The sequence below is a fragment of the Canis lupus genome, chromosome 22 (assembly GCF_048164855.1).
Source record: "Canis lupus baileyi chromosome 22, mCanLup2.hap1, whole genome shotgun sequence".
NCBI classification, from domain to species: domain Eukaryota; kingdom Metazoa; phylum Chordata; class Mammalia; order Carnivora; family Canidae; genus Canis; species Canis lupus.
In genome coordinates, this window is record NC_132859.1 from 18,898,864 (window position 1) to 18,922,909 (window position 24,046).

General features: G+C 40.3%; 1 long non-coding RNA gene across 2 annotated transcripts; it reads right to left on the reverse strand.

Moving 5' to 3' along the window:
• Positions 1 to 532: 532 nt before the first annotated feature.
• On the reverse strand, positions 533 to 21,314 carry LOC140613965 (uncharacterized). Of its 2 annotated transcripts, none has more exons than XR_012014885.1 (3): positions 19,609 to 21,143; positions 18,309 to 18,478; positions 533 to 848 (listed from the first exon to the last, which is right to left on the reverse strand). It is a non-coding gene; the product is annotated as an uncharacterized lncRNA (long non-coding RNA). The 2 variants fall into 2 exon arrangements; XR_012014886.1 differs by lacking the exon at positions 19,609 to 21,143 and adding an exon at positions 21,178 to 21,314 and having other exon boundaries at positions 535 to 848.
• Positions 21,315 to 24,046: the final 2,732 nt, after the last annotated feature.

Consider the following 24,046-nt stretch of genomic DNA (forward strand, 5'->3'; position numbering starts at 1 on the left):
TGGAAGCCTCCCTCGACTCCACCAAGGTAGTCAAGACATCCCTTTTCAAGATGTCCCCACCGTGCCCAGGAATGAGCTCAATCATTCTATGGTGAATGTGAGTTGCTTGCATGACTTCTCTTCTAGACAGGGAACAACTGAGACCAGTGACTATAACTAGGCCATCTCCATCTCCCCCAGCATAGGACCCTGGATAAATGCTTCAGAGGTGAGTGAGCAAAACAATGAATGAATTTATGGAAGTTTCTTTACATCCCCCCACTCTTAAGTGCTCCTCTACTCCTTCTCCTGTATGTCAGAGGAAAGAGGGAGGCGGGGGGGGGGGGGGCTGGAGTCATGGCAATTAAATCCAGAGAAATAATATTTTAAAAAGTACCTTTGATAGAAAGTTTTGTTTTCAAGGTCCAAGCTCTTAAAGGATCCAGAATAGATGGCCCATGGCACAAAGCATGGCCAGAGAAGTGAGATGTGCTAATGTTCTCTCATATTCATGATTCTCTAAATTGTTTAAGGACAGTGAATTATCTTCTTTCCATTCCTTACCAGGTCGCTAATATTCAAGCTGCAGTGACCAAGTGTTTTCTATGCAGCAATTTCAATTTATCCACTTCCTTTGGTAACTACCTTTTTAAAAATATATATATACCTTAGGGCTTTCTCCTTGACCTACAAAACAGCACTGTGCACTCTGTGTTCTTTGGGGAGACGTTCTCCAGAGCCTTTATTTGGAAAAGCGAATATGTACCGGAGCCTGTTGTCCTCAGTGGGAGGTTTGATTCATCTCACCGGGGAACGGTTGGGGGCTATTCCAGCCTGGGCTTCCACTCCTTCCTTTAATGAAGTGGCACCTATTTGGATGATAAGGAGCCACTGAAAATTGGGAACATCTTACAAATGCAAAATACCCTTTTATATAGAAATGTATATCTTACTTTAGAATGTGTCCTATAATATTATTCTAATATAATAAGGATTCCTACAAGGGGTTTATAATAACTTGGGGAAATGTTTATGAAATAACATTAACTTTGAAAGCAGAATGTGAAATTATATATACAGTATGTCCTCAATTCTATACTTTTCAATGAAAAATGTACATAGAATAAAGAAAGGCAGTTTTCTCATTTAATCTTCACAACAACTCTGTGGTATTATTACGTGGAATTATTAAATAATTTGCCCAGAGCTGTACTGTTATATGTACTGCCCAAGGTCATAATGCATGTAAAGGGGTTGGATTGTGCATATATATTTTATCTACAACTGAATTTAGGAAAGGGGAGGGATACTTGAAGCTCTGCTCTTGGGAATTGCCTTACCCTAGTACCATAGAGTCTCATTTGGCCAGATGATTAGCTTTGACCAGTGACATTTGACTCAGGTGATTTAAAACTTCCAGGTAGAAACTTTAAGAGCTAATGTGCAATCTTCATACTCTCCTTTGCCTTCTGCCTAAAGATTGGGCACCTCTCCAAAGAAAGGCTGCCCTGTCTGCTGGATCCCGAAAGAATGACAGCATGAAGCAGAATTGACATGTAGCATGATCAGGAAATGGCACCAAGTTGTTTTAAGCCACTGAGATTTAGAGGGCGTTTGTTACCACAACATCCCACAATAAGACCTGACCTATTCTGACTGATTCGAAGAACTGAACATTGAGGCTAGCTGACAAATGACTCTTTGTAGTTTAAATAGGAAGTGATGTGGTACCATACAGGAAGTTGGGTCTTAGAACCAGACCTGAATTTAATACAAGCCAAATCGGCCAAACTTACTTCCAAATTTTAAAACAAGGATTATAATATATCATATAAAGAGTTATTATATTGAGGTAACTGGGTGACACAGTTAGGAGTCCAACTCTTGGTTTAGGCTCAAGTTGCCATCTCAGGTCGTGGGATAGAGCTCCACAAGGGGCTCTAGACTCAGTGTGGAGTTGGCTTGAGGCTTTCTCGACCTCTCCCTGTGCCCCTCCCCACCCCCTGTACACATGCGTGCTCTAAAATAAATAAATCTTTTAAAAAAAGATTTGTTGTATATTAAGACTGCATATAAAGCACTTGTCACTTAGAAAAAAATAGGAATTGAATATTATAAAAATTTTTCCCCATGATTTGTATAAAGATACCCCAGTGCTAATGTATATCCCATTCATTCTCAGTGGGGGCCCAGTCTTAGGAAAGCCTGTGGAGATAATTTCTCACCCTTATTACTGCTGCTGCTCCCCAGGAGCCCTGTCCCCAACATATACAAAAAGCCACAGGCTCCTCAAGGAAACAACTTACCTTGTTCCACTCCAGTAGACATACCAATGGGAAGATCAACTCTAGGCCAAAGATCCTTCCCCCACCCCCACCCCACCCCCACCCTCCTGGTCTTTTCTGGCTATGACCAAGGAGCCCAGCTTAGAGGCACCCAGGCTAGCCACCTGGGGCTGCTTGCAGCCAACTAGATTGGAAATACACAGGAGAGAAGTGAAGGCATGTCCTCCCAGCATTGCCCATTTTGACACTGAGATAGGACACTCAGTAACACTTAGCAGCAGCTAGCAGCACTCCTCGTTTCACAAATTACTTCATCATAGTCTCCTCCAAAACCCAAACCATTTCTCTGACGGGAATTCTCCCCAGAAAGACTTATTCCCTGTCATCATCAGCCCATTGTTTCTTCATGTTACCATCTCTTTAGAATGCTCCTACTTTCTGTACTAATCTGAGCTAGGTTGTATGAAAACAGAGTTTTCACACTACTCTTGGGTTCTTTTCTTCCATTCTGTTGAGCTACAAGGTCCTTTCACCCAATACTCTTCCCTTCGAGTCCTCCATATTCTGTGCAAAAAATATTTCCTTATGGACCTTATTTCTATAAAAGGTTTGGTTTCCCACACTAAGGAACTAGTATTTGTAATGTTCATAGATAGATATTGAAAATTATAAACCAGGTGATTTTTCCTTTTTCTTCTTTATCTGCCAGAAAGCTCAGAGCCAAACAGATCAATTATGGAAACTAAGTTGGGCCCACATATCTACATGTTTCATCCAAAACTTTTTATATATATTTCACTATTTTATTATACAAGTTTCTATATGCATCCTCAACTCTTACAGAACCCAGAAAGGAATGTAGATGATACATGGATAACTAACCAGGTGGAGAGAGATAATAGATATTAATAGATCAAAAGAAATTTCCAACTCACTAGTCATCTATTCAACCAGATTTCTTTACTGAGTGTCCATGATCTTCTGAGTAGTAAATTCTTTTCTTCAGTTTTTGTCCTCACTCTGGACTATGCTTTCCCCCTCAGGAAGTCACAATCAGAAGGAATATTGTTCTTTAAAGCAAAGAGGGCACACAGCCTATCACATGTTGTGGCAGTGGTCTAGGTTGGGCTGACCCAGGTTTCCTGTTTTCCAGCCTAATGATCTTTCCATAGCATTGCTTTGCTTTGCATGCAGTTTACCATATGGAAAGCCCACAGTTAAATCCAGAGTTCAAACTAATCACATTTTTTTTTTTTTTTAGTTCTGTTCTCACCCTATCTCCATCCTTTACTGGGTCAGAGATTTTTCCTTCCCTTATCTTTTCCTTGAACATTTTTATGTTTAACAGTACTTTCTTTCCATTTTCAAACCTTCACTTTCAGCATTTTCTCTGTTAAAAAAACAAAACCACAATACTCATAAATGCCTATCTGGCCTGCTGCCATAGGTACTCAATAAATGTGCATGCTCTTCCTCTACGCACTTCAACATATATTTAAATGCTCCTCTCCCTTATTCTCTGCTCTATTCCTTTAGTTACACCTTTCTATATACATTGACCTGTGAACTCTGCCAAATGAACCAGCAGAGACAGAATAGACTCATGTCAGTACTATTCTGGTGAGAAAAATAGAAATAAAAAAGGTGACAGTCTATTAAATTGGATATCAAAAAGCCCTTGCTGTTTCCAATGTCTTTTCATATCCTCAGCATATTTGATGTTTGTTTTGTATAGGGAAAATGATATCTGTCTGGTCTTCATTGCTTGATTTTTATTGAAGAAACTTCAATAAGGTCACAAGAGGGAAGTTGATGATTTGTAGTGGACATTTAAGGTAACTTTCTTCAATATCTGTTCCTCCCTCCCATCCTTTTTACATCTGGGGATACATTTGGGGATCCATTTGGGGATCCACGTGGCTCCAAGGAAACTAACTCTGCTCTCTGGTGCCAAAGGTAGGCACATGTCTTAAATCTAACCAAATCAGCACATTCCATCCCCTAGCTAATCAAATGCTCTCTTGCCTCCTCTGGAAATAGGAAGTTTAAAACTCCTCCAAATATTTTACTATGACAAAGCAGACCAAATAGATGATGAAGCCAAAATGTAGAAAAAACTGCAAAGAAATGAAGCCAGGGCCCTGATGACATCATGAACCTCTAGATTAGGCTTTACCTAAACTTATACTTTATGGCTACATGAATTAATAAATTTTCTTTATTATTTAAGCTCACGTGTTACTTCCAGATAAAAGCTTCCTAACTAATGCACTGATGTTATCTTAAAATTCATGTAAAGTATGCTTGTTTTTTGATATATAACAATAGCTGTGATTCACCTTTGCTACTTACTCCCTGTCCAATATGCTAAAGACACCAAGCAGATGGAGGGTATGGTGGTATGTGTCTATGTATGTATATTTTCTCAAATGATCAACACCAACAATCATCATTATCCCCATGATCACAGTCGATGAGGCCATCATATGTAAATCAAACTCAGATGACCAAAGTTTACAGCAACATTTTGAAATTTAGTGTCTCAGAAGCATTTCATTTCAGTCCCATAAAAGTTATGGTATGCTGATTAAACACTGACTGGAGGCTGAAAGAGTGCTTACTTGAAGTTTATAGGGATGGAAAGGATGTATTCTGTTGCCACCTAATTTTTTTTCAAAATATTGCTGCCCAAAGACAGCCAAATATATGTACTTCACATGTTTTAAGGGAAATAGATTTTCAGACTTTTTATTTTTGATAATGTATTTTCTGCCAATAATAAAAGATGAGGAAGAAAAAATGTTGAAAAAAGAAACCATACCCCTTTTCCAAAGAAAGCATGGCCTTCAGTTTCCTCACTTCTGTTTTAGAGGAGAAAGCAATAATTTATTCCCTCTTGTAAACATCTTTCATGTGCAAGCCTCCCAACTTTCCCTTTCATAGCCATGGTCCAAAGCAATGAACCTTTTGTCCCTACCTTCTTCCCTCACCTTGATTCTAAAAGACAAAGGACAAGAGCCCCCTTGTAAGAAAAAGAAGCAAAGAAGTAAAAAGCTGTCTCGGTAGGGGAAGAGGGTACATCCATAATTCCTGCCTATGGGCTGCTCCTTACACAGAAGGCAGGGATAAAGGAGGGATGAAGCTGATGGGACCAGAGGCCGTGAATGATAGACAGCAAGCTTTGCAGGTAAGAGACTGAAAGCCTCCTGGGAGTTTCCCGTACTAAGGAACAGGCATGCACAGGGGATTTTAAGTAGTTGGTTAACCTGTAAAGCTTTGAATTATCTTTAAATACAATATTGCTCCAGAACTAAACCCTGGGTTTCTTGGTTCTGTAAGCAATAAGTACATCCTTTGGTGAATTCTTTATTTCCAATATTTTATTATGAGCATTTTCAAATAAGTAGAAAAGCTGAATAAATTGTGACGTGTACACCTCATGTATATCCACTATCTAGACTCTATGATCAGCAGTTTTCTATATTTGCTATACATTTTCTACCTTCCCTATCCATTTACCAATCCATCACATCCTTTGGTGCATTTCAACTTAAGTTGCAGACACCAGTATACTACCCTCTAAACACACTTCATCACACTGATAATTAACCAGAGTTCAAGGTTTATTGACAATATTTTTTTTCCTAATGAAATTTTATATAAAGAGAATTGTATGAATTTTGTATGAATTTTAATTTTATTTAATTTTATTCTGTAAATATTGACAAATGTACATGCCTGTAAAAAGAAAACCCGTGTCAAGACATAGAACATTGTCATGGTGATTTATTTCTAACATGAACTATCAGTAGTGCTATTTGTCTATTGCATTCATTTATCCAACAAATATTTTCTGAGCTCCTATATGATTCAGGTATTATGCCACATGTTAAAGACAGAGAGGAAAAGGAGATGTAGATCTCTATAGAAGCTGACGGTTTATCATTTCTAATAGCTGAGTAATATTCCATTGTATACATAAACCACATCTTCTTTATCCATTCATCTTTCGTTGGACACCGAGGCTCCTTCCACAGTTTGGCTATCGTGGCCATTGCTGCTATAAACATCGGGGTGCAGGTGTCCCGGCGTTTCATTGCATCTGTATCTTTGGGGTAAATCCCCAACAGTGCAATTGCTGGGTCGTAGGGCAGGTCTATTTTTAACTCTTTGAGGAACCTCCACACAGTTTTCCAGAGTGGCTGCACCAGTTTAAAGAGACATTTGAATTAATTAGTTAATGAATTTATCTAAATAGCCACAGTTGCTGTTAAAATTTATTCACATAGAGAAGGGGTCAGCCAACACACCTGAGCTGGATCAAGAAGGGCTTCACAGTGAACATTTTAAAAGATGAGAAGGAAGTCTCAGATATCCAGGGATGTGAGTACAAGCAGCCAGAAGTCCATGACCCTTTATGGCATCTGACATGGCTTAAATATAGGAGGAAGGAATGGGAATAAGGTTGGAAATGCTGCAAGAGCCAGGTCCAGGAGGGCCTTGAATGTACTGCTAAAGGGTTGAGCTATTATCCAGAAAGAGATGGGAAGTTGAAGAGGAGCCTGCTAGACACCTGAGCTAAGGTGACCTGGGTAAAGTTCACTCCATTTTCACATTGAAAGGGATGAAGAAAGGGACTACCTAACATGGAGGCTCTGGTGATAGACAAACATTTTAGTATTAGGTGTTAAATTATGGAAAATTCCAGTCAATAATCCAGACTGCTGGACCCCAATGGCCATGGAGGCTCCAGCTAACTGCCAGACAGAACAGAGCATCCACACACTGCCAAATCCAGGCAAGGAGCCCTGGAGAGAGGCTGGCCTCCAGCTCTTCCTCCACTCACAGCATGAGAGCCTCAGGGATTAAGGAGAACTGGAGAGGCCAGACTGGGAAAACCTGGATTCTGATATATTATATTCTAATGTGGCCAGTTACACTACAATCACTTTTGTCTATACTGAGAGATGTGAAGTGATCAACAAACACAAATGTGCATGTGCACACATGTACACACAATCAACGGCAGTCAAAGCTGAGTCTTCTTGTGTGCTAACATCCTTCTAAGAAGTATGAAAGGATCCAAGGTAAAGTGCCAAATTCTCTTTCAAAAGAATGGGAAATAATTGTGCTACTATATGACAAGTAGTGAATTTACAATAGACCATTAAATGAACAACACTAAAATATATAACACTGCTGATTTAAAACAAAACAAAAAAAAAATAGCTGGGGTCTCTCCATTTTAAACTCCAAATTAATTCAATTAGTGATAAAAGTTGAAGTACAAGTTGCATAGTAGATAATATCAACAAAAACAAGGGCAGAGAAGTGGATGAAGAAGAAAAGAAAGTGGCTTAATGAGGAGCAAACAGAAGAAATAATTTCAGAAGATATCATGTCTTAATTTCTTCCTGACTTGTTAAGAGAGCTAGAGTTTTAGGTCAGCTGAAATTCTCTTGTTTAAACTTCCAAGAAGAGTTACTATTGTGAACTGAGTGTCTGTGTTCCCTTTCCCCACACCCCACCACGGCCACAATTCATGTTTATATCTAACCTCCAAAGTAATAGTGTTTAGAGGTGGGGCCTCTGGACAGTGATAAGATTATGAGGCGGGGCCTTATGAATGAGATTAGTGCCCTTATAAGAAGAGGCCAGAGAGTCAGATTCCTCTTTCTACTATATAAGAATATAAGAAGCCATCTGCAACTCAGAAGAGGGCCCTCACTGGAACCTGACCATGCTGGCATCCTGATCTTGGACTTGCAGCCTCCAGAACGGCATGAAATAAATTTTAGTTGTCAGTTTGTGTGACTGCTCAGTTTGTGTGACTTTGTTACAGCAGTCCAAGCTAAGACCATGACCAAAAAATAAAAGTGCTGAGTAGTATGACTTAATATCCTGCACAGTGGAAAGCTTTCCTATAGGAAGTTCTCGTCTCTTTTTTCCTCTTTGAATTTTGAGACTCACTGAGCCCTGACCGGAGTAACAACAACTCCCTAGATACTTGAAGAAATCTGAAAAGTTGCCTTATGTTTATACCTCATTAAGTCAGAGACCAATCTTCATTTAAAAAAAAAAATCCTAATGCTAACCACACAACATTTTTTTAAGATAAGTTGAAGACTTTTAATTAGCTTAAGCATATTTATTGGCCCATGTACAGAACTCAGCCCCTCCCTCTGACCCTCTTGCCTCTGTACTGACTTTTTCCTTTGGCTGGTATCTCCAGGTACAGCCCACAGCATCTCCAGCTTACATTCTGAGGACAGAGAGCTTTTTGTCCCAAATCATTCAAAATAAAAAGGTCCCATAATTGAGTCCCATTGGACCAGCTTGGTTGGCTTGCTGATTCTTGAATGAAATATGTCAATTTCCCCAGGATTGTGTCATACTATGGCCCTATAGTTAGAGAATGAGGCTTAACACATGACTTGAATTTTGGGGAAGAGTTACCCCAGGACAATGGAACGATTATTTCTAATATGAAGGGAATAGACTGGAAGCCAACAAAAATAAGAGATGTCATTAGCCTCTTCTGAAGACTCAAAGCTCGAAACACTAGTAAAAGCAGAACCCATGAAACAAGCAGACAGCACATCTGCATCCCCATTGGTCAAAGTGGATAAGGAGAGTGTGGGTCCCTGGGCCTCTGCACTGAAAACACTGCTCTGCACCTGCTTCTCTCTACCATTTACCTCCCCACCTCACTATTTATACAAAATGACTGAAAACCCCCTTGCTGATCTCAGGAGGAGAACGGTACTCAGAAAGACAGAATAACCCAGTGTGCCCACAGAGTCTTTAGTCTCTCCCTAGAACTATTCTTCCATAAATTTACAAGCTAGTCATACCACCATGCATTCTTCTCATACCTTTAACAAGTATTCCAATCAGTCAAACGCCAGCCCTGGCAAGACCTCTGGCTATGAGTCCAGGAATCTCCATTCTTTCTAATAGCAATTCTGCAGGATATTAATAGGTGCTGTGCCTAAAAGGAATTCTGTGGGAGAAACCCATGTAGGAAACACCAGGTTAAACAATGCTAAAAACATTTATTTCATGCAAGACGCCTCACAGTCTTTAACATGTACATGTGTATTGTGAATCTACCAGAGGCGGCTTGGTAAGGAACATCTCCCACATTTCTTTAAGCAAGGAATTTTATTTCAGAAAATGTCTAGAGAAGCCATTGTTTCTACAGAACACATTTTAAGAAATGCTGACCTTGCCTAGCCCTTTTACTTTCTAGATGAAGAAATGAGTTCTCACAGAGTTTTAATGAAGTGCCCAACTTACAATTGATCGATGTTAGGGCTAGGGCCACAGGATCCATCTCTCAATTACAAGTGCCAAGCCTTGTCCTTCACACTGCAACCTCGCCAGTGGCACCCCCGGCTTCCAGGATTATTCATTCACAGTGAGAAAGACAAGGGTCTGCCCTGTGGCTGGAGGCAAGGATGGACCCTCCAAGTGAACTTCATATGGTAGGGGTGGTAGGCTGAGCATCTCTGCTTTCTCACTAACACCTCAGAACTGAGGCAGCAGTAATATCAGCTAGGAAACAAGAAAACAGCTTAGTGCTTAGTACATAGCAAGTTCTCAAAGTTATTGTTACTGAGCACCAGGACCATGGACAACATTAAATATGATCTTAGGTTGGGGTCCACAGAGGTAAGCACCCAAAAACATTCAAATGCTGGTAGTTTGAGAAGTGGTTCCAGAAAGAAGATGGGTAGAGATGTAGAGAATAAGACAGGGAGGGGGAATGAAGCCAGTACAGGGTGTGTTCACATAAAGGTTACCAGAGTGGTCCCCTGGGGCTGAATTGAGCAGGGTCATCTGTGGAAGCAGGATACAACACACCTCAAAGACGTTCTACCCACCAGGCAAGACACTGGGATATCTACTGCTAACACATAGCAAATTTCAGCTGGGCCATCAGCCAGGGGTATGAAAAGTTTGGGAATAGCTTTTAATATCAACCTTGACAGAGAGAAATAATAATAATTTGGAAAGAATACTTATTGCAAAATTGAATTCTACAACGTAAAACTTTGATAATTTTATTAATTAGTCATACAGCCAGGCAGACTCTATGACAAGCCTGGATTCTGGAATGTGTTTAAAGGATTTTAATTGTAGTGCTTTCTGAGTTCCAGTACCCATTAAAAACTTAGCTGTAAGGAGATACCATTTATAAGTCATGCCCTGCCTCAACCACTAAGTATTGTTAAAAGGACTGTGAAAGAAAATTTAATTTTTTGAGGCCTTGGTTTGAAATAGTTACTAATTATAGAAAGGGTTCCTTAGCTTGTATTACAAGTAAAAGCTTACAATTTTCAGGAAATGAAATTCTATGGTTTTTATCCAGCAAGTATCACATATCTGTGGCACGGCCATCCTAAATCCAGTTTGAAAAAGAGAGAATTTTTGTGGGGGAAGGACCTCTTTTGAAGCCCTTTCATATGGGGGTTGACTGTAAATGCTTGATGGCTGATGGTGGCTATGTGGGTGTCTCCATAGGGCTACTTGTAACATGGAAACTTGCTCTCTCTGCAGTGAGAGCTCTGAGAGAACAGGAGAGACTTAGCAGTTAAAGTCAGTGTTTTGGTAAACTAACCTCAGAAGTGATATCCCATCACTCCCGCAGGATTGTATTAATTAGAAGTGAGTTACTAGGTCCAGTTCATACTTAAGAAGTGATTGGAGAAGGGGAAAAAAAAAAAAGACATGAGGTCATGGAAGGCTATCTACCACAGTCTGTCCTCAGGCCTCTAGTCATTCGTGACTCCTCACATGCAAAATGCACACTTTGTTCTCCTCCATGGAAGATTTGGGTTTTTCTCAGTCATGATATTTTTGCAAATGCTCACTAATTCAATTGGGTGTTTGACAAGAAAATCATAACTTGAATCTTAAGCCAGCTCCATATGGGCAGGCCTGGGTTATGGAGGTTTTGAGACCAAATTCATGGACCCCCTTGGGAAACTGGTAGAAGACATATTCCATCAGTGTAATATGTGGGAGTGAGACCAGGTCCTGGAATTTAACTGGCAGATGGGGACGTGGTCAGATGGGGTTGGTGGAGGAGTTATCCGAATTCCCCACCCCCCCGAGCAGGGCCATGAAGGGCACTTTCAGAACCAGGCCTTCTGGGTCAGTGGATAGAAGAACTGGATGAAGGACTTGAAGACATTCATGGTTTGTGCCTGTGCCTCATCAAGAATTGAGTTATAATGTCCATTTTCCAGGTTGAGAGAGAGAGATTATATACTTTAGGAGTAAACAGCTTAAATTTGGGAGTCAAACCATCTGAATGGTATCCCATCATTGACCCTACAGTGTGATCTTGAGCAAGAAGCTTAACCTCATAGGGGTATTGTGAGGGCTAAATGAATAATAGCTGCAAAGGGCTCAACACAATGCCTGGCAAGGATAAGGGATAAACCATACTAGTTATTGTCATCTTCACAAATTCTCTTTGAGACTTTAGGTATGGCCCCAACTTCACTCTTCATTCATATGCTGCAATCATTTCTTAGGGAAGCTGCCAGATGACAGTGCCGGTTCTGTAGCTGAGGGACTCAAACTTCTAGCACCCTGGAGGACCAGCCATGCCTGGAGGACCACCAGAAAAACTCCTGTTTGTCCCAGGTGGTCTGTACATCTGCTGCGAGGCAGCTGGAGCCAAAATTCTGATTGGAGTATAATAATCATGCAGTTACTGTCATGGGAAATGAGAAAGAGGCAGGTTCTGTGACTAATCCAAACCACACTCCACAGAGATCTCCCATATGCAGCCAGCCCCCAAATAGAGGGCCTAGGCCTGAATTTTCTCTAATCCAGCACTAAGCAGAACATTTGATGCACAAAAGGTACAAAGATCATTGACTGGGGATAAGTCCCATCTTCTTTCTTACTACCTCAGTCCTCACATAATAACAACTGCCATTTATTGAATACCATGCACTGTGCAAATGCTTTCAAAGCCCATTACACTCTGTCAATTCCCCAGCTGGTCCTTCATTATATGGATGTGGAAAATATGTGGCAGTCACATATTGTCACTTTATCCCACCAGGTATCTTGCAGAAACTACTGGAAAACCCACCCTAGGCTTTGAGCTCCACACCTACCTCCCCCTTGTATCATTAGAAAAAAAAAAAGGAGCTCAGATGGGTTGATGAGAGCCAATTATGTGCATCTCTTTCCAACTCCCCATTAGTGATTTGAAATTAACCACTGCAGGAATATTTACACCTTGGAAATTGGTAAACACTACAAATCGGGATTTCTTCTTTTTTCCTGGAGAGCTAGTTTTTAAACATTTACCAGCACACAACTGTTCAGAGCGATGAGATATAAAATCTTACCATCCTGAGACAATGTTCTCATCAATGTACAAACATTTTATGTTGCTATGAAAACTAGGTACATGTCAGATGGAGTCATATGCTACCTTTGGGAGACCAAACCTTTCAATTGCCTTGCTTTAAGTATTACAGCTGTCATCCTAGAATTTTTCATTTACCAATATAACCCTTAATCCACCTATAAAATATGATTCACATAATGAATCCAGGTATTTCACCCAGTGCTAAAATCCAAAAGCAATTAGCCTTTTTGTTTATTTCATGTGGGAGTTAGACTAAAAGCTAAATGAACATACAAAAAAAGAACCAGGCATTGGTCCAAATGTCTGAATGATGTACTAATTAAATTGTATGACAACACTGCTATCTTTATACATACACTTTATTACAGGTTGGGGAATCAGCCAGGCCTTCCAAGTCAGCCTCCAGGAGAGCACTTCTTTAAAGCTAGAGGAGCGGTACCTGTTAAGCTTTGTGAAGCAGATTTAGCTAAACATTCAGAAAGAACAGATAAGACTTTGAGTGAGATTTGAAAAAGCTCAGTTAATTTTTCTCCTCTCTATGTTACAATATGATCTTAATCAGGAGTAAGAGTTAAAAAGTCTGCTGATTCATGTAGTCACTAAATAGATATGATGAAGCTTGGGATCAATGCTGGGAATAATATAAAATTAACAAGACCTGATCCAGGTTCCATAAAAGTCCGCAGATAGCCCCAGTCCGGCAGAGAAGTGTATGTTTATGAGAGTGAAGCCCCTTCAGCTGCATGCAGAAGAATGAAACTAGACCATTATCTTACACTATACACAAAGATAAACTCAAAATGGATGAAAGATCTAAATGTGAGACAAGAATCCATCAAAACCCTAGAGGAGAACACAGGCAACACCCTTTTTGAACTTGGCCACAGTGACTTCGTGTAAGATACATCTATGAAGGCAAGGGAAACAAACGCAAAAATGAACTCTTGGGACTTCATCAAGATAAAAACCTTCTGCACAACAAAACAGTCAACAAAACTAAAAGACAACCTACGGAATGGGAGAAGATATTTGCAAATGACATCTCAGATAAAGGGCTAGTATCCAAGATCTATAAAGAACTTATCAAACTCAACACCCAAGAAACAAACAATCCAATCATTAAATGGGCAAAAGACATGAACAGAAATTTCTCCGAAGAAGACATACACATGGCCAACAAGGACGTGAGAAAATGCTCTGCATCACTTGCCATCAGGGAAATACAAATCAAAACCACAATGAGATACCACCTGCAACAGTGAGAACGGGGAAAATTAACAAAACAGGAAACAACAAATGTTGGAGAGGATGTGGAGAAAGGGGAACCCTCTTGCACTGTTGGTGAGAATGTGAAATGGTGCAGCCACTCTGGAAAACTGTGTGGAGGTTCCTCAAAGAGTTAAAAATGGAGCTACCCTATGACCCAGCAATTGCACTGCTGGGGATTTACCCCAAAGATACAGATGCAGTGAAAAACCGAGACACCTGCACCCCAATGTTTATAGCAGCAATGTCCACAATAGCCACACTGTGGAAGGAGCCTCAGTGTCCACGAAAGATGAATGGATAAAGAAGATGTGGTCTATGTATACAATGGAACATTACTCAGCCATTAGAAATGACGAATACCCACCATTTGCTTTGACATGGATGGAACTGGAGGGTATTATGCTGAGTGAAGTAAGTCAATCGGAGGACAAACATTATATGGTTTCACTCATACGGGGAATATAAAAAATAGTGAAAGGGATCATAGGGGAAAGGAGAGACAATGAGTGGGAAAAATCAGAGAGAGTGAGAGAACATGAGAGTCTCCTAACTCTGGGAAATGAACAAGGGGTAGTGGAAGGGGAGGTGGGCAGGGGGATGGGGTGACTAGGTGATGGACACTGAGGGCGGCACTTGATGGCAGGAGCATTGGGTGTTACACTTTATGTTGGTAAATCAAACTCCAATAAAAAATTATACAAAAAAAGAGAGAAAGAGAGAGAGAGAGAGAGAGAGAATGAAGTCCCTTAATGTGACCTAGGACTCACAGGTTTCTTGTGGGTCCTGGGAGGGATTGTAAAAGCTGCCTGGGAGGAGGGGGGCAGTTTACTGAAAGGCTCCCCACAAGAAAGTGGATTTGAGTGTATTTCTCTGTCAATTCTTTCATCCTACTTCACAGGCTCCCATGAAAACTTAATGAAATATGTATTGTTGAAGTAGTAGTTTGTTTCCAAAATTCATGCTGGTTTCTACAAGGAAAACCTAGAAAGAGTAGGAACAGCAACAATAGCTAATAATGGAGGCTTTCAGGGGCCAGAAATTGATCCAAGAGCTTCACAACATTTAACTTAATTACATTTTATCTTCACAATAACACTAGGATGAGTACAGACAGCTGAGCAAAGCAAAGTTTAGTGAGTGATAGAGGTGGCCTTCGAATCCAGAGGTCTAATTATCCCTCTGGATATCAGAGGGATATCGAATCCAGAGGTCCCCATTATCACTGTCTCTCAAGAATTAACCCAGCTAAGTACAGGGTGCCATCACAGATCTCGTCCTACTTATCATTAGCTCATCTCTCTACATTTCTATTCTTTAAATTCATTGTCTGGTACACCAATAAATAAATTATGACATGAGCCTTGGGGTCCATCTTGAGTCCTCCTCTTGGAGGCTGTGGCATGGAGACAAATTGCCTCTTCAGTCTCAGCTGCCACTACTGCCCATCCCCATGGAGGACTCACGTATCCCCTAGATCTGTCTCCAAGCTCATCTGTTGCCTCTGACAGATAACATTTCTCTCACCCACTGGTGTTCTTCAACTCTGCCATTTCCTCACAACACTCACTTGGTGGCTTCTCCAGGCAACACAATTCTGTTGCCCCAATTCCATCCAAACAGGGACACAGGCTCCTCCACTGCTCTCATAAGAAGTAACCCTGGGACTCACTAAGGCAAATCTGCCTCAGGGATCCTGACTAGTTCTTTTTTTTTTTTTTTTTTTAATTTATTTATGATAGTCACAGAGAGAGAGAGAGAGAGAGAGAGGCGCAGAGGGAGAAGCAGGCTCCATGCACCAGGAGCCCGACGTGGGACTCAATCCCGGGTCTCCAGGATCGCGCCCTGGGCCAAAGGCAGGCACCAAACCGCTGCGCCACCCAGGGATCCCCCTGACTAGTTCTTACACATCAAGTACTAGAACAGGCATCCATAGAAATCTCCAGCCCCTCCTCACCTGAGTCCAGTGCCCTGCTCTCCCTACCCTTAAGAGAGACAAAGATTCCCCTTTTCTAATCCAAGCCCATGAGGAGCTTCTATGGAGGAACAATTATACCCTTAAGGGGAAATTCCACACATGGTCCAGACACAAGGGGCAGCATGTTTCATAGAGTGTGAGCCAGTCAAGCTTAAATAGCATGAGGTATGGGACCCAAAAGAACAGTTTAAAATGTATCTACATTTAGAGAGAAGTAAAAAGCATTTCTTTAAAGATTCAAGACCACGTTCCTATGCATATTTTATCCAATTAGAATTAATAATTAGGGCACCTAATATCTCAGACTAAAGCAACTATAATCAGATTTTTGGAGAATTCATAGTTTCTCTCTACAACAATGGGTACTGCAGATCAATTCACTGAAAGCAAATTTGAAAATCTGTGTTGGAAGAATTGGCAGGACCTAAGAGGTTGTTGGGAGCTATGACCCAGTGTCTTCAGACTGTCATATGTCCTTAGCTTTCCATCCCTGTGCCCTGTGTTCCACCACCCCCACCCACCTCACTCCCAGCCTGTCCTGCAGTCTCCACTCCCTCAGGATCAGCAGCCCATGCTGGGCTGGGCACCAACACACCCTTGCTAACTTCCTCCTGTAGAAGAGACCCTCCTTCTGCTCTAACTCCTTCCAGCTGGGACATCACAAATGGAGGGAACATTTTTTAAAACACTGTTAGGAAGACAAAATGAAAACCTGTAAGCTAACACTTCATAGAATCTTTCTAGTTATTAAAACCATCTCAAAAAATAATAAATAAATAAAATAAAACCATCTCAAATTACTGTAAACATCATAGTAAAAACTTCTTATAAATCAGTACATTTGACATTTGGTAAATTTAACAAATTGGTCATTTGAAGAAATCTGTAAAACAATCTATAAATATTAAAATGTCAATAGTAAAAAGACTTATAAATTAGAATAATATCTAAAATAAATAGTATAACCTAAGAAAATTTTATATGAAATGTATAGTGGCTCTTGGCTTAGGCCATTGAATGTCCAACTTTTGATTTCTGCTCAGGTCACGATCTTGGTGTCATGAGATAGAGCCCCGCTCTGGGCTCTGCACTCAGCAAGAAGTCTGCTTGAGAGTCTCTCTCCCTCTCTCTCAGCCCCCCCCCCTCCACCAGGCTTGCACTCTCTCTCTCTCAAATAACAAATAAGTAAATCTCAAAAAAATAAATGCATAAATTTTAATTATATTCAGAAAAAGTATATTTCCATTTATTCAACAATATTACTGGGTACCTTTTATGAGTCAGGCCTTATTCTAGGAAGTTGGGAAACATCAGTGAACATTCCTGCCTTTATAGGATAATAAACATAATAAATGCTATGGTGTGCGAAGAAAATAAGTGCAATGGGAAAACAAAGAAAATGTATAGGGGTAAGAGAACCAAATACAGAAGGGGAAAAGGGAGTTGGACAGGTAATTCAGGAAAACTATATTAATACATTCAGGAAAATATTAATAAACTATTCAACAAAATTCACATTCATTAAATATATTTTAGAAAAATAATTCTATGAATGTGACTTTCTTTAGATATAGGGTCTTTGCAGGTATAATCAAGTTAAGATGAGATCATTAGAGTGGGCCCTAATCCAGTGTGACTGATGTCTTTGTAAGAAGAGACACACAGACCCCCACCAGAGAATAATGTGTGACAATAGAAGTAGAGATACTGACACAGCAGCAAGTCAAGGAACTCTAAGGATCACCAGCAAATCACTAGAAGCTAGGAAGAGGCAAGGAAGAGTTGTTCCTTGCAAGTTTCAGAAGGAGCATGGCTTTACTGACATCTTAATCTTGGACTTCTAACCTCCAGAACTGTCAGATTCCTGTTGTTTTGAGTCACCTAATTATTTGTGATACTTTGTTACAGCAAACCTGGGAAACTAAAACAGGATCTAAGATACACACACACACACACACACACACAATACACACACACAACACACAGAGTTAAGAATTATACAGATACCAGAATCATCCATGATTTTCAGACTGAAGCTGGCAACCACCATACCTCCCACCTGCCTTTGCTTCCTTTCTTAAACCCTAAAAATGTCTCCTTTCCCAATCATATCTCTCCCTCTGAGATCTCTAGCTTTTCCTCCTCCTTAAGCCTAAAGGAAGATACACATTCTTTCTGGACTTCTACTCCCAAGGAGCCCGCTATTTTCTTCTTCACATAAAAGGTGGACAAACTGAAGCTTATGGCTTCTCTTTGTGCCTCAAGTTTTGTCTTTACCTTGGTTCACACAATCTGGCTCCCCTTCTTTATTCTTGTCCTTCCTCAGCTATGAGGAGAGAGGCAGCCTTCCTCTGTAGATGAGTAGACTTAGAGCCTTGAGGTATTCAGCCCCATGCCTTACCTGGACTCCCAGATTCTCTGGAATGAAGGCCAAGACTCAGATAGCTAGCTAGGAATTGCCTCGGCCTCCAGGCCACTCTGTTCTCCACTGGTGTCTGGGATCTTAGGAAGTCAACTTCCCACATCTGTAATTATGGTGGTCACGGCCACCGTCACACTTCTTATCTTTTGCTGAGAGGGAAGAATAAAAAGGAGAATAAACATTTACTGAATATGCAGTACCTGGTTTCATGTATATTTTCCCGGTTAACTCTCATGTACACAGGGCGAAAATTAGTACCATTATGCCATTGATCTCGTCTTCCAACCTAGAACACAAAGAAGAGAACCAAGATTCCAATCCAGCTCTGTCCACTCCAAAGCCCACTCTCTCCCTACCATTCTAAGCTGCCTGACTGGGGCTGAGCCAAACAGTTAAATCAGGGAAAAACATAAAACGAGTCAGGCTCAATTCTGTTGTTCCAGGATGTTGTCTTTAAGACAAATATATTTTGATGTCATGTAAATACAAGCACCATCTGTCGTGTGCGTGCTCTCTGTCTGATCCACTTATTCTATCTGATGCAAAAATAACCACCATCAGCTATTCGACAGACAAAACAACCAGAGCAGCAGTTTTCCACCGGTTGTTGAGAACACAGGCATAGCTTTAGCTTTTCCACAATAATCCCCAACTCTGAATTTGCAACACCCCAGGGTATTTCCAGTCACCATAAGGGATTTTGAAAAATTCTTTAAAAATCTCAAAACTAAATAAGTGTCAATGTACTTTAAGAAATAAAGAGGCTCTGCACCATACTTTTCAGAAGGCAAGAGAGGGCTGTTTGGTGAAGGCCAGTGGCAGTGAGAGCTGCCATAATGAGCATGAGGAGGACAGTGGGTCTGTTTTCTGTTTCTTCATGTAGGTGGCCCTCCCCCCGCCCCCGCAAGAAACAGATTAGTATGTCATTCTTGTTTTTTTTTTCATTCTTGTTTGTAAATAGGCACAAAGACTTTGATGTTGATATGAGAATATATAAGAAAATATATTATATATATTTTATATATATATTATATATATAATATATTTAAAAAATTATTTTTAAATTTTAAAATTTAAATAATTTTAAAATTATTTATTTATTTAAAAATAATGTATATATATTATATATAATAACCTCAAAAAGGCTACAAAGATTTCTGGGTGAAAGCTAGAAGAACATGAAGCGACTTTTGTATACAGAAATGAAAGCTAAAAAGCAAGGCTGTTATATGCAGGAGTGATAAATAAGCAACATTTATGCCCCTCTGTTTTCCCTTACCTGTGGCAGACATCGCTCAATAATCACAGAACTTTAGCACTGAGTTAGAACTGAGCCTCAGAATCCTTCTCAACACAACTCTCTAGGAAGTACATGAAATCTACTGGCTATATCCATAAAATGGAGCAAGCTACTCATGAGCATATTGATATACACTGTTATAACATGAAGGGCAAACAGGACAATAGAGCAAGTACCCAGACCCTATCTCTGTCCCCCTCCTTTGCCTTGCCTTTCATCCTCTAATTTTTTTGGTCATTCCTAGACAAACCTATCCTTTTCAAATTGTTATAAATTTTTGTTCATTTTTATCATTGGGCATCCACATACTCTTTCTCTCATAGGTAGGTAACAACTAAAGTGACATAGGAAATGGGCTCAGCCTGGGAGTCTAAGGACCTCACTTTGAATTCGCCACATTCCAGCTCTCTGACCCTGGTGAGTCCATTGCCTCATCTATAAAAAGAAGATGTTTGCAGCAATTTCTTCATATGATTATTATTAATATCAAATAAAACATCATAAAAGACCTCACACATACCCAGAATGAATAGACATTCAGTAAGTGCTAATTTAATCTTGAGTAAATGATAGATGTAGGTATTTCAACAAAGTCTCCACCTGAATTTTTAAAAGTACCCTAACCCACCATGTTATTGATATTGAACAGTTTCTCCTGAAATCTAGAGTCACCCAGGGCCTCCCTATCCTTTGGGATTTAGGCAAAATTAATATGAGCTTTACTTTGCATAGCCATAGCCTTTGGAAACCCAAAGCCCTTCCCACAGGTTCCGTGGATTCCAGAGGCTTGGGCTCAGTCTAAGGACCTCTCTTCCCTCCTGGTCTCCTATGACCTCACACATAGACTGTTCAAAATCCCTTCAGCCAAGCAACAAGCCTAGCTAGCTCCTTTCTCATCTGCCAAAAAAAACCTGTGTGTGTGTGTGTGTGTGTGTGTGTGTGTGTGTGTGTGTTTGTGTTCATTCCAAAAAAAGCTTCTGGGAACAGAAGAGACTGTCTCTTCCAGTTTGTCACTGATACCGGCTGCATTCTCCAGGAATATAGTTATCCATTTCCAGGAATATAGTTATCCATTTCCAGCCTCTGTGTGCTAAGCGCCATCCCCTACACATCCTAGAGTACAGGACATAAAGCAATCTCCCACCAAAAGTCTTTCCTGTGTCATCCACATCTAATCTGTAATACATGCTCACACCTTTTAAGCCATGACAGCCTGTGGGAATATAGACTGACAGTGGCAGTTCAGCCATTCTGAACTTTTTAGATTTCTTTTAGATTTCTCTTACGTAAACTGATAAAGTTGAATCCACCATTTCCCCACCTCCACCTACTTGCAACCTGCACAGAGCCTGAGCATCGTTGAAAGCCACTTTCTCTCAAGATGAAAGGGTTGGGTTTCCACCCATCCACCCCATGACTTCCTAAATGTTATTGGTTCCACATACTCCCCTTGACCTATGCCACTCCCCACAAGGAAATGAAGACTTTCCCTCTCCTTGAAATTAGACAAGCCGGGATCCCTGGGTGGCGCAGCGGTTTAGCGCCTGCCTTTGGCCCAGGGTGGGATCCTGGAGACCCGGGATCGAATCCCACGTCGGGCTCCTGGTGCATGGAGCCTGCTTCTCCCTCTGTCTCTGTCTCTGCCTCTCTCTCTCTCTGTGTGTGCCTATCATAAATAACTAAGATATTTTAAAAAAAAAGAAATTAGACAAGCCATTATGACCATCTCAGCAATAGAATACTCAGCAGAAGTGACACCACATGACTTTTAAGACAAGTCATAGAAGGCAATGTGATGTCTTTATGGCTCTTATAACCAGAATTCTCAATCTTGGAATCCAGCTACCATGTTGTAAAGAAGCTCAGGCTACTTAGAGAGGCCATGTGTAGGTGTTGTGGCCAACCAACCCAGCTGAAATCCTAGTCAACAGCCAGCATCAGCAGCCAGACATGAGTGAGGAAGTCTTCAGTTGGTCTCAGCCCATCTCTTCAAGTTGCCCCAACTGATGCCAAGTAGAGAAAAGAGCTATTCCTGCCAAACCCCATCCCAGTTTGATTCATAAGCAAAATAAATGTTGTCCATGGTTTAAGCCACTGAGTTTTAGAGTGGTTTATTTTGCAACATTAGATAACCAGACAAAGTATGCCTATCAATTATATAAATGTTGATATTCCATACTTCAATACCAATTGGTTAGGCACCGACCAGTCCTGGGAGTTAGGAGTCAGCATTCCAATACCAGAACATGTCCCAGCCCTGGAAATACAAGGGCTAGAACCTCACTTGATCATTCTCCAACCTATGCTAGATGGGATAAACCCTTAAAAGTCAGATATGAGTGGTTCCAGTGTCTTTCCTAAGACTTTCATGAAGTTCCATACAACCTTCTTTTTCATAGTCTTTCTGGCTTTATGCTTCTGTTTTTGCAGAATTAGTTCCATCAGTGGGTCATTTCTCTGATAAAACTAATAAAAATTAACCTTTCTCTGATGTTTACAAAAATTAGTTCCATAAGTCTTGGTCTGTGAATCAGACGTTACTGGGTATTTGGGCAAACTAAGGTGATTTATACACCAGAAATAGAAATTAAATTTCAGACAGCCAGGGCTGAAACCTAGAAATAGGTTTCTTTCAGGCACCCATCCTGGCCACCTCAGGCATACAGAGACCTGAATCTCTCCAGATTCAGATTTCTATCTCTCCACTCTCACCTTTAACATGTTTTACTCCTCACTGCCGCCTTCCTCAATTTCCACTTTTAACATGTTTTATTCCTCACTGCCTTCTTCCTCATTTCCATGTCCAAACATGGTACTTTTCTTTCTACTGGGTAGGTCAGTAGCTCTCAAATTTGACCACAGATTAGAATCAAATAGACAGCTTATAAAACACAGATTTCTGGGCCTTATCTCAGAATTGCTGATTTAGTAGGTTTGGGAGAGGACCTAAGAAGTTTTATTTATAACAAGTCCTCAAGTGATACTGATGCTGCTAGTCTGAGGACCACACCTTGAGAAGTACTGGTACACTTCCCTCTAGCCCTCTCAGGTCTAGCTCAGGTCTACCTTTGCTTATTAGCTGATCATAAAAGAGCATACACCAAGTTAGCTGCCTTCCAGAGGATATTTGAAAGTATCCAGAAATCACTTCTGTTGTAGAAGTCAGTTTATGGTCTTAATTACAGTAATTTTCCCCTCCAATTTGTTTGAGAAGCAATATAAATTAGTCACACTGGCTTAGAGCTGGCTCTACCAGTCACTAGTTGTGTAACCTTGGCCATGCTATTTAATGTCTCTGAGCCTGATCTCCTCGTGTGTAAAACTACAGAAGATAATGCTTACTGCTTAGAGCTGTACAGGTACTAACAGAGTTAATGCACATAAATGTGTATAAATAATACTTCCTACATGTTAGTTTCACAAACCTTGACCAAGCCCAGTATTTCAGGTACCCTGCTGGGCACTGGAATGAGAGATGAAGCTACATAATAGGAGAAGAGAAGGAGAGTAAACAAACACAGGTTGCCAAGTTTATGCTACAGATGAGCTCTTGAAGCCCTCTCATAATTCAAGACTAATTCCTCTTAGAAATAAAAGTTAAATGGGAAATGCATTCTCGGGGCACATAAATCTACAAACATTGTAGAATAATGTGTTCTAATGCAGCTTTTTATTTTCTTAGCATTAGCTCTAATATTTTGCAGAGGGCTTGTTCTTACATTAATAGTGTATCGTGGCAGTTGTGAGACTTCCTCATAGTATTTTATCACTTCTAACTTCTATCCCAAGTTATTGATCTTTCTAGTGCGTTTTTCATCACTTGTACAAATATCACCTAATGAATGCTTAGATGACTTTGCTAAATTATAACAGCTGAGTGTTAAAATAACAGGACAATAGTCAAAAAATTACTCACAGAAGTTCAGGTGCTTGAAAACAACAGAAGGGCCACAGATTGCAGATGCCAGAGATCAGCTGTGGTGGTGTCACCTTGTGGCAACAACAAAACACATTTCCCATTCCTTGGGTCCTACAAGTCTGTGACGAGCATTTTGTTTTTTTGTTTTGTTTCTATATGACAGTTATTTTAATTTTTTAAATTTTAACTCCAGTTACAGTTAATATATAATGTTATATCAGTGTCAGGTGTACAATATAGTATTTCAATAATTCTATACATTACTCAGTGCTCAAATTAATGTACTTTTAATCTCCTTCACCTATTTTATTCATCCCCCTGAATCACCTCCCATCTTTAACCATCAGTTTGTTCTCTATAGATAAGAGTCTGTTTCTTAGTTTTTCTTTGTTCATTTGTTTTGTTTCATAAATTCCACATATGAGTGAAATCATGCAGCATTTATCTTTCTCTTATTTTACCTAGCATTTTACTTTCTAGCCCCAACAACGTTGTTGT